This window comes from Cynocephalus volans, chromosome 2, assembly GCF_027409185.1.
Source record: "Cynocephalus volans isolate mCynVol1 chromosome 2, mCynVol1.pri, whole genome shotgun sequence".
Lineage (NCBI taxonomy): Eukaryota > Metazoa > Chordata > Mammalia > Dermoptera > Cynocephalidae > Cynocephalus > Cynocephalus volans.
The window spans coordinates 222,214,897-222,224,873 of NC_084461.1; the positions used below are offsets into that span (position 1 = coordinate 222,214,897).

Below are 9,977 nucleotides of genomic sequence, written 5' to 3' on the forward strand. Positions count from 1 at the left end.
TTGAGAATGTGCATATCCTATAATAACCTGTCACTGCTAATGCAGCAATGTATCCTATAGAAATATCCATACATTTCAAAAAAAAAAAAAAAAGAAGACATGGTTTACAACCACAGTGCAAAGAAGTCACGGGTGGTGGCTAGGGCTGTGTGCTTCTATTTCATACTTCCCAGGATGCGCTTTTGGCCACCATTTCCACCATTCATATATTTAACTCTTTTTTTTAGTCTTTTATTTTAGCTTCATTGTATGAATAAGAGGGAGAATATAGATTTGATATACTAAGTCGTTTTTTTTTTTTTTGCTAAGGACTGAAAGTTTAAATCATTTTTAGGTTCACACTGTGTATAGTAGAATTAAAATGAATTCCCTGCCACCACCCACTCGTTTTGCTACCTTTTGCTGAGTAGACAGTCTATGCCAGTCATTGTGAAAAATTCTTTTAAGAAAAAATTTAGTTAACAGAAAATTTAATGTTTCGCTTAGCAAAATACACCCAAAGGAAATCACAGTACAAAGAGAGCTATTAAGTCAAGGCCTCACCAATTCCTACAGTATTAGTATTGTGCCTCAATTCTCAAATCTAACTTTTAAAAGCTTAAACTTAACCTAAAAGATTTTAAATGAAAATACAAACGAGAATGAACCAACATGAGAAAAGTCTGTCTTTGAACTGGGGATCTAGCACCTTTGAGTTTTCCAAAAAAGCACATCTCCCCAAAGTGTTCACTGTGATGCAGTGTGAAAAATCCACATTTAACATACTTAAACTTTTTTAACTCAGACAACATCACTGAAGACTACCACCAAAATGTTCATTGAAAAAAGCTGAAAATAGTTTTAGCTTACACACTATCATATGCTAGAAGAAAAGCCTGCATGAGAAAACACTCAGGAGGTAATCTTTTAATCCAGATTTCACAAACTCATGGTGCGAAATGGGTCCCCCAGCTTCCTCTAGAGTTAGAACTGCTCTTCACTGCTCATTGGCTGCCTGTGAAAATTTGACTGTAATAACTCCAACGCCCCTACAAAGCTAGTCGTATCCATCCATGCTGTTCTGACCACTGTAGCTGGTCCCGTTAACAGCCACTCACCGCCGGGCTCTCCAGGCCGCTGTAGGAGGCCTGGGCTGCGGACACCCCCATGCCTTCCATCACCTGTCTGCTGTAAGCCCCGTTGCTAGCTCCCATTGTCGTCGAATTCAAAAAGTTCTATTTATCTATGCTGCACGTTGGCCCTGTCTTTGGACATAGCTGCCACGGCTTCTTTGTGAGTGGCAAACTCAGCATCTGCTTTGCCTGTCACTCTTCCATCAGGGCCGATCTCAATGTGGACTCTCACAGGGTTGAGTGGAGAGAAGTTGTAGATGTTGTCCTCAGTCGCTTTGTATGGCAGCCCTCTCATGTGGACGCAGTGGCTGGTGGTGGACTTGAACTCGCTGTCTCCGTATCTGTGGCCATACAAGGGGACTACAAAAAGTTCATGGAAAAATAGAATGAAAAAAAAATATATATATAAATTTTATTTCTCAACATAAGCTCCATGAAGTTCAAGACAAATTTGTAAGCAATGACATCAGCCATTTAATCCCTGCCTAAAGAATTAAGGGTCCTGGGAATTTTGTTGTTAATTGTTCATTTATCAAGAGAAACTATTTCTTCACCCACATGTTCAGAAACACAGCGTGACAAACTTTTATAAAAATCCAAAGAAAGTCTTTGCGTTCCAAAGCCACTTTGCACTCTGAAAGACACCAGCCTTCCTCACCTCAAAATCTTTCATGGAATCATAATCCTGTAGAAATCTGCATTCACATTCTTTCTTTCTTGGCTCAGCTGCAGCAAACTTACAGAGAGATACAACCCCCAGGGATACGATGAATGTTCCAACAATGTGAAATCACAGATGCCCAGCCAGAAGGCCACGCATTTAAGGTATCAAAGCACTGGAAGCCATCGTAGTTATTGTTGTTCAATACCAATGTCCTTCCTGGCTGAAGAAATAAACTGAGGGTCCTGGAATTTAACCATGTCAATGCACTCTTTTTTACATTATTAACTGAAGAAAAATCAGTGCCCTTTAAAGATTTTTTTAAGATGAGGAAAAAAAAGTCAGAAGGAGCCAAATCAGGACTGTAAGGTGGATGCATAATGATTTCCCATTTAAACTGTCATAAAACTGCCCTTGTTTGATGAGAAGAATGAGCGGGACCATTGTCGTGGTGGAGAAGGACTCTGGTGAAGCTTTCTCAGGTGTTTTTCCGCTAAACTTGTCTTTCTCAAAACACTCTAATAATAAGCACATTATCATTCTTTCACCCTCCTGAAAGTCAACAAGCAAAATGCTTTGAGCATCCCAAAAAACTGTTGCCATGACCTTTGCTCTTGAACAGTCCACTTTTGCTTTGACTGGACAACTTCCACCTCTTGGTAGCCATGGCTTTGACTGTGCTGTGCCTTCAGGATACTGTATTCATCTTGTTACAATTCTTCGAAAATGCATCAGGATCTTGATCCCACTTGTTTAAATTTCTATTCAAAGCTCTGCTCTTATCTGCAGCTGATCTGGGCACAACAGTTTTGCTACCCACTGACTGGAAACTTTGCTCAACTTTAATTAGGGCAGGAACAAGATTAATTTTTTTCCTCACAAATTGATGTGGATGGTCTGCTGCTGTGGGCTTCATCTTCAAAATGGTCTCGTCCCTCCTTAAAATGAGTTATCCATTTGTGAACCTCTGATTTCTCTGGGGCGTTATCCCCATAAACTTTTCGTAAAGCATCAATGATTTCACCGTTCTTCCACCCAAGCTTCACCATAAATTTGATGTTTCTCCTTGCTTCAATTTTAGCAGAATTCATGTTGCTCTGATAGGGGCTCCTTTCCACTGATGTCTTTCCTTCTTAGTGCCACAAACTGGATCCTGTTCAGACATGTAACAAGTTAGTATGAGTTCACTGTGGTGCAACATTTTGAAACCCACGTACAGTTTTTTCATAATACGCATTTTCCATTAACTTTCTGAAGAATCTTCATATATACCCTCCCAGTGCTTACCTTGCCTCCAGCTACATGCTAATTTCCTTTTCCCTTCAGTAAAATCTCATCAGAGGGCCTCTACTGTCAGTTCCACTCCTCACCCTTAAAAGGGCATGATCCTACTATACATCAAGGATCGCCATGGCAAGAAAGAGAGCAAATGTTTTCTTATTTTCATCTTACTTGTTCCCACAACAGGATTGAACCATTCCTTTCCAGAAACCCTCTCCCCACTTCACTCCTATGATGCAACTCTCTCTTGGTTTTCCAGTGAATTCCTTAGGCACTCTTTCTCAGAGTCCTTCCTCAACCACTCTCTGTAGGGAATCACTGGGCTTGGGCCCAGTCCTCTTCAAGGTCACTCCACCTGTTCCCTGGGACTCCATGATCATCCGGGCTCAGGACACCCATGTTTCCAACCTCAGGCTGCCTGAGGCCTAGACTGGTATATACAACTCTACTCCACAGCTCCTCCTCTGTACCGCAATGAACTCAGCACTTTTCTTCTTACAGCTTTCCAACTGCAGCATGAATGACTTCACCTGCACCCAGAGGCTCTAGAAGGAAACTGAAGTAATTCCTGAACTGCTCCTTCAAATCCAATCTAATCATCAACTCTCTGGGGTGACCCCAATCTCCACAGGGCCCTCACCCCTAAATCCTATTCATTGCCTCTTGACTTCCTCAACAACAGAGGTTTCTCAGAGCCCTAAGCTCAGTCCTTAACATACTGCCTGGCAGAGTAGGAGCGCAACAGTTCCTTCCTCTGTAATGTGAATTAGCTAATTGTCATTTCCTTCTGTGTTTCTCTCATAACCTTCTATTTTTTCAGGTCCTTTTCATTTCCTCATGTTTCTTTCTAATTCTAGTGGAAGCAATCTATTCCAAGTTACCTTTATCTCACGTTTAAAGTTCTCCAAGCATAAATGCTAGCCCTTATTGCTACCTGATCCATAGCTCAAGTAACTGTTCTTGTGAAATATGTGTCATTGTCCTCTCTCAAGTGCTCAGTGGCTTCCTACTGGCCTCAGAACAAGGACCACAGGACTAATGGGGTCCTTAGGCCTGGCTGACTTTAGGCTGCAACACTGCTGTCTAGCTCACATCACTTCCTTCGTCCTTTTTTCTCCTGGGTGCCTAGAATGGGCCAGGTTCTCTGCTCCCTCAGGGATGTGACACGCGTTTAACACACAAGGCTGATGCACATGGTAATTCTCTCTCCAAACACACTCTGCCCAACTTTCCATCTAGGTAAACCCGGCTAATCCTTCAAGTCTCAGATCAATACACCACCTCTCCAAAAGGTCTTCCCTTTCCTCACAAAGGAAATCTCATGGCTCTATACCCCCACAGCACTCTTGCTGTGATTTGTTTAAAAGTGGTCTTCAAACAAATGAGAGGAAAAAAAAAGTCTTCAAAAACACACTAAGAGCCCACTGGGGTTACTGTTTTGTTGGCCACTGGGACCCCACCCTCAGCACAGGCCAGGCACAGCAGGTACAAGATTAGCAAGGGATTAACTGCTGGCCATGTGCGGTCAACACCTTCTGTAAGAATGCAGCAGCCTAGCTTGGCTGAAAAGAACATGCAAGAAGCACGAAAGAACACAAACACTTCATGTGAGACTTATAATGCCTGCTACTAATAACGTACACAACAGAATATTTTGTTTCAGAAACAAAGTCATTTCCTCTCTGAAGGCAAGGTGAAGAAAGCATTCTTTTCCAAAACTCATATCTACACTTAGAACATTTATTGCTTATTTTTACTTCAGAAATAGTCCTAATTGGGGCCGGCCCATGGCTCACTCGGGAGAGTGTGGTGCTGAGAACACCAAGGCCCCGGGTTCGGATCCCATATACGGATGGCCGGTTTGCTCACTGGCTGAGCGTGGTGCTCACAACACCAAGTCAAGGGTTAAGATCCCCTTACCGGTCATCTTTAAAAAAAAAAAAAGAAAGAAAGAAATAGTCCTAATAGGTTTCTTTAACTAAAACTAAAAGAAGAGTGCTGTGGAGTCCTGCTCCAAGTTAGATTTAAAGCTAATGACAATTTTTTTTTTACTTTGGACTTGTAAGAAAATTTCTATCTGCTTGAATATAACAAATCAAAGATAAATAACAGAAAAATGATTTTTGTTAAAATAGCTCACCTTAAAGAACAACTGCGGATACCTTCAGTGGGAGACACTCTGGTAGGTAATGAATTGTCCTAAAAAACAGAGCAATATTCGCTAAGTGACCTCAGATCCCCCACATTCATCAGAGCGAGGTGGTTGGTCCCTGGGGCTGGGGCTGGGCTCCAAGCTCCTCCAGGAAAGAACTGAGTGCAGCTCTTGGGAGGTCCTTTAAACTCCTAGGTTCACACAATTAAATCTCACACTAGGTCCACCCTCAATCTATGCACAGGATAATACAGAGGATGACAGGAGGGAAACACCCCACTTGCCTTGATGAGACTTGCTCAATTCCTGAGTTTCTATACAGAGAACTCTAAGTGGGACCAGGGCTTCACCCTCCTATACACCTTTGTGGTCTGGAGAGGCCCTTCGAGCATTTTCACCAGGAGCCCACTCCACCCTTCATTTTGTAAGTGTATTTTAAGGCATACAACCAGGAACTGCAAGTGTCTTAATTGCTCACAAAGTTCCACCCTGAAACCAAACCCCATGGGGGCTGTGGCCTTGGGACTTTGTTGTGGACTTTTTCGCTCTAAGACTTACCACCGCAGAGAGCAGGACTGATTTCTGTTTTCATCCAGCAGGCGCCACGGCTCACAGCCACACAACCCCCAATTCCACCCGAGGCTTAACAACGCAGAGGGCTCTGGGGAAAGCCCAAGTGCGTGCTCCGTTTGTTCTGCACCTGAAATGGAAATTCGAGTGGCCCGGTGAAGGGTGGAAGCGTCGTCGCTGGCGTTGTGGCAGAAAGCAGGGAACAGAGAGGAGGGGAGTTCTGGGACTGCGAGGGGGTGAGGGCATGAGGAGTTGCCTGGGAGAGGGGGTGTTGGGTGGAGGGACTTCTTGTGGCGAATGGGAAGAGTAACCCCGGTGTGAGCTCCCCAGAACCCATGGCACTCATCGATTAGAAGAATTTAAGGAATATATCAGATTCACGATGCATGGGACCTACTTGACTCTTGATTCAAACAAGCTGGTAAACATTCACAGGACAATAGGAGATATTTGTTTTTTGTTTTTTTGGTTTTTTTTTAAATTTTATTTTGTCGATATACATTGTGAATAGGAGATATTTGAACACTGACTAGAAATTTATGTAACCAGCCAAAGAGTTCTAATGGAGTTCGGTTGCTCCTCGCACCAAGAGCCAATCAGAGAGACAAGAATAGTGCCGGGAAGAAAGATTTTATTATGGGAGAATGGGTGAGCAGAGCAACAATGTCAGGACACCTCATAACTGACTAAAATTTATGGTTTTTAAAGGGATAAAAGAAATGCAGGTATGTGCAGGGAAGTAGTGAAGGGGGGATCACAGGGTCTGCAGCTGGCTTGGGTCAGAGGTCAGGGTTCCATGATGAACAGGGTTCTTGGCGTCAAGGGGTCTGTGGTCAGTGGTCTGGTGAGCCTCAAGTCCTTAATGTTATCTGGAAGCTGGAAAACTCAAAAACAAGGACCTTAGCTAAGAATCACTGGAAATTTAAAGTATGCAACTCAGAATCTTGACTAAAGTGCATGTCTAACACAATCTTTTCTAAGCAAGAGTACAGGTTAATAATCAGCTTGGCCTTTCGTTGGAATGCCTTTGTTTCAAAAGGCTGATTTGGAAAGCAGGAGAACAGGAAGGAGATTCAGCTCTGATTCATAACCCTCAAACATACAGAAGGTATATAAACAGATACCAGGAGGAAAGAGAACACTTTTAAGAGAAATCCTTATGGGGCCTTGGTTTCATTTATACTTATTTTAGGTGTGACAGAATTATGGGCTGTTGGGGTACATGAACACATCCCTCAGGAAGGGTAAAATGGGGCTTCCTCCTGAAGCTTCCATGGAAAACTGACACCTAATCAGGTGCTGCACAGCTGGCCATGTTTGCTGCTCAGGGGACCACAGCATTCTGCCCTGGGGAAGTTGAGAACAGAACTCAGATGAGGAAGGGAACGTGACAACATACAGGAGAGGGGCTGTAGCACCCATAGTGAATCCACCACTTGTTAGACTTAGGCAGGTTTCAGGGAACAACAGAGCTGGACAGAGCCATAGATATTTTAACATGGAAAAAAAAAAATGGGCACTTTCAAATACTCCATTAGAGAACAAAAAACTTTCTGGTACTACAAATTATTGAGTTTTGAATTTCTAAAATAGCAGTGAAAGTGGCCTGGAAATCAAGTGGAAGAAATATCTCAAAAGAGACAGAGAGAGAGACAAAAGAAGTAATGGGGGAAAGACAGAATTTGAAGGAGATACTTTTTCCAAATCAGTTTTCTCTATACTTTAAAATTAGGAGTCTTACCAACATATGCTTGGGATGTGTCTTTTTAGATATCCTGATGGAAACTACAGAGTTGAGCTTATCTTAAGCCAGGAAAATTCCCTTCGTCTCTTTTCTTGCCTACATCTGTGTCTTTTACTCCTTCTGAAATCCCTAATCTTCGTTATTTCTCCTGTCTCAGAAGGAATCAACCCTGTTAACACCTTGATCTTAGACTTCTAGCCTCCAGAACTGTGAGAAAATAACTTTCCATTGTTTAAGCCACCAGTCTGTGGGACTTTGGCAGCCCTGGCAAACTAATACCTGCTATCAAAACCAAAGACAGCACAAGAATACTAGAGACTTATGAATAAATATGAAAAATTCCCCTCCCAAAATACTGCAAAATACCAAACTCAATTGCGTACATCATGACCAAGTGGGATTTATCCCAGGAATGCAAGATGTTTCCACAAAAGAAAACATTACGGAATTAGATAGTGGTGATGGTTTCACAACTTTGTGAACACATTAAAAACTTATGAATTACACACTTTAAAAGGGTTAATTTACAATATGTGATATCAAACAAAAATGTGATAAAGATAGAAAACATATATTTGCCGTTCATATCACTACTCTACCGGATAGCAGTATTCTAATCAAATACTACAAAACAGAACAGGGGCCTCAACTGGAAGAAGGGAGACGTCAATGATGGATCATCTTTGCAACTTTGAGACGGGTACATCTAGAATTAGACTTATAAGGAGAGTCAGTGCGATAGGAATTTCTCCTATTTATGGTATGTAAAGATTTTTGTAAAAGAAGGAGCATATAGTCAGGAGAAAACTAATTGGAGTTTAGAATTTTTAACTCAAGTCTATCGTTCTTTCCTTCAACGATTGGTTAGTCGTCCCTAGGTATCCGTGGGAGACTGGTTCCAGGACCTCCCTGGGATACCAAAATCTGCGGACGCTGAAGTCCCTGATACAGGCACCAGGAGACCCAGTCACTGCTCGACCCAGGGTGTGGAGTTCCTCCCCTCGGACCCCGCCTCCCCAACCCGAAATCCCAGTCCTGAGGTCCCCATCCCCAAAAGGCCCAGTCCCCCCGCTCAGTCCCGAATGTGAAGCCCTCCACCTCGGACCCCGCCTGCCTTTCCCCAGATCCCAGCCCCGCGGTCCCCACCCACAGTGGGCCCAGTCCCCGCTCGGTCCCTGGTGTGCGACCCTTCACCTCAAGCCCGCCACCCGGCTGCCCACCTGGGGTCCGAGTCGCCACGCTCCTGCTCTCACGCCCGCCACCTCGGTCGTTCCTCCGAGCAGCTAGAGGACGGCGGAAGGCGGGGGACTCGGCAGTGGTCCTGAGGCAGTTCAGGTTTCTCTGCCATCACCGTGGAAACCCCCTACAGCGTGTCCGGGGCGGGGCTTCCGAGGGCGGGGTCAGGCCCGCGGCGGGCCCAGTACTGAGTTAGGGCCCGTGGAGCGCACACGGCACCGGCGGAACCGCACCCGCCCCCGGCGCGCCCCACGCCCCGGGCCACCCCACCCCACTGCGATCCCTGCCTTCTTCGGAAGATGCGGCTCAGGCCGGCCTCCGCGCCGGAACCGGAAACACGCAAGGTGGCAACGACGGGGCGGTGGGGCGGGGCCTCCACGGGGTCGTCCAGGGGCGGGGCCGCGACTGCGCCAATGTGACGCTCACAAGGCGCAGCCGTGGATTGGACGGCCGCGCGCGGGGCGGGGCAGCGGGGAGGGCGTTGGCTCGGCGGGCGCGAGCCCCCCTCAGGGGCGGGTCTGGGGGAGGAAGGTCACCATGGCTGCCCCTGGGACCCTGGGAGGCACTGGCCGGGGAAGCGTCGCTCCACGCCGAAACTTGAGGCCACAGGACGCCTGGTTCCAAGGCCAGCGTGAGAGAAGAAAGTGGGCGTGGCTTCCCGCGGAGGAAGAAAGGGGAGACCGCCAGCCTCGCGGGACGCCTAAAGGCCTCCGGGCGGGGCGGCGGGGCTGAGGAGGGTTAGAGTTGCTCACGTGTTGGAGCTGAGAAGCCCCCAGCCTCAGAAAGTGACCCGGGAGACCCAGGACTAGTGCGGGGTTTTCAGTCACGTAGCCCCCGAGCCCACAGACTTGGGGCTAGTGGCTACACCGCCCGAGGCGGAGGAACGGGTTTTCTTAACGCGTTGTAGGGCCGATCGTTGTTCCCATTTTATTTGGGGGACTCCGTTCCTGAAGAGAAGATGTCGGGGCAGCCATCACAGGTTGAGCCGAGGATTATCTAAAAATATCACCAGAGACATGAAAGGAGTGCTGAGAGTAGTGTCAGGTTGTGAGACGTGGACGAGCATGATGAAGGAAGGAGCAGTTTGTGGGGAAGAAAAGCTGCTTCCAGGAAAGAGGGAATGGGAAGAGCAAAAAGCAGGAGCTGTGAGAGGAGCTGAAAATGTCCAAGGAGAAAATTAAATAATCTGAGGCAGAATTACAGGAAGCAGGGCCTACAAAA

At 45.8% G+C, this 9,977-nt stretch overlaps 1 long non-coding RNA gene across 1 annotated transcript; it reads right to left on the reverse strand.

Moving 5' to 3' along the window:
• Nucleotides 1–453: 453 nt before the first annotated feature.
• LOC134370885 (uncharacterized) lies at nucleotides 454–9,066 on the reverse strand. The gene is made up of 4 exons (XR_010022683.1): nucleotides 8,741–9,066; nucleotides 5,765–5,906; nucleotides 5,195–5,253; nucleotides 454–2,926 (listed from the first exon to the last, which is right to left on the reverse strand). It is a non-coding gene; the product is annotated as an uncharacterized LOC134370885 (long non-coding RNA).
• Nucleotides 9,067–9,977: the final 911 nt, after the last annotated feature.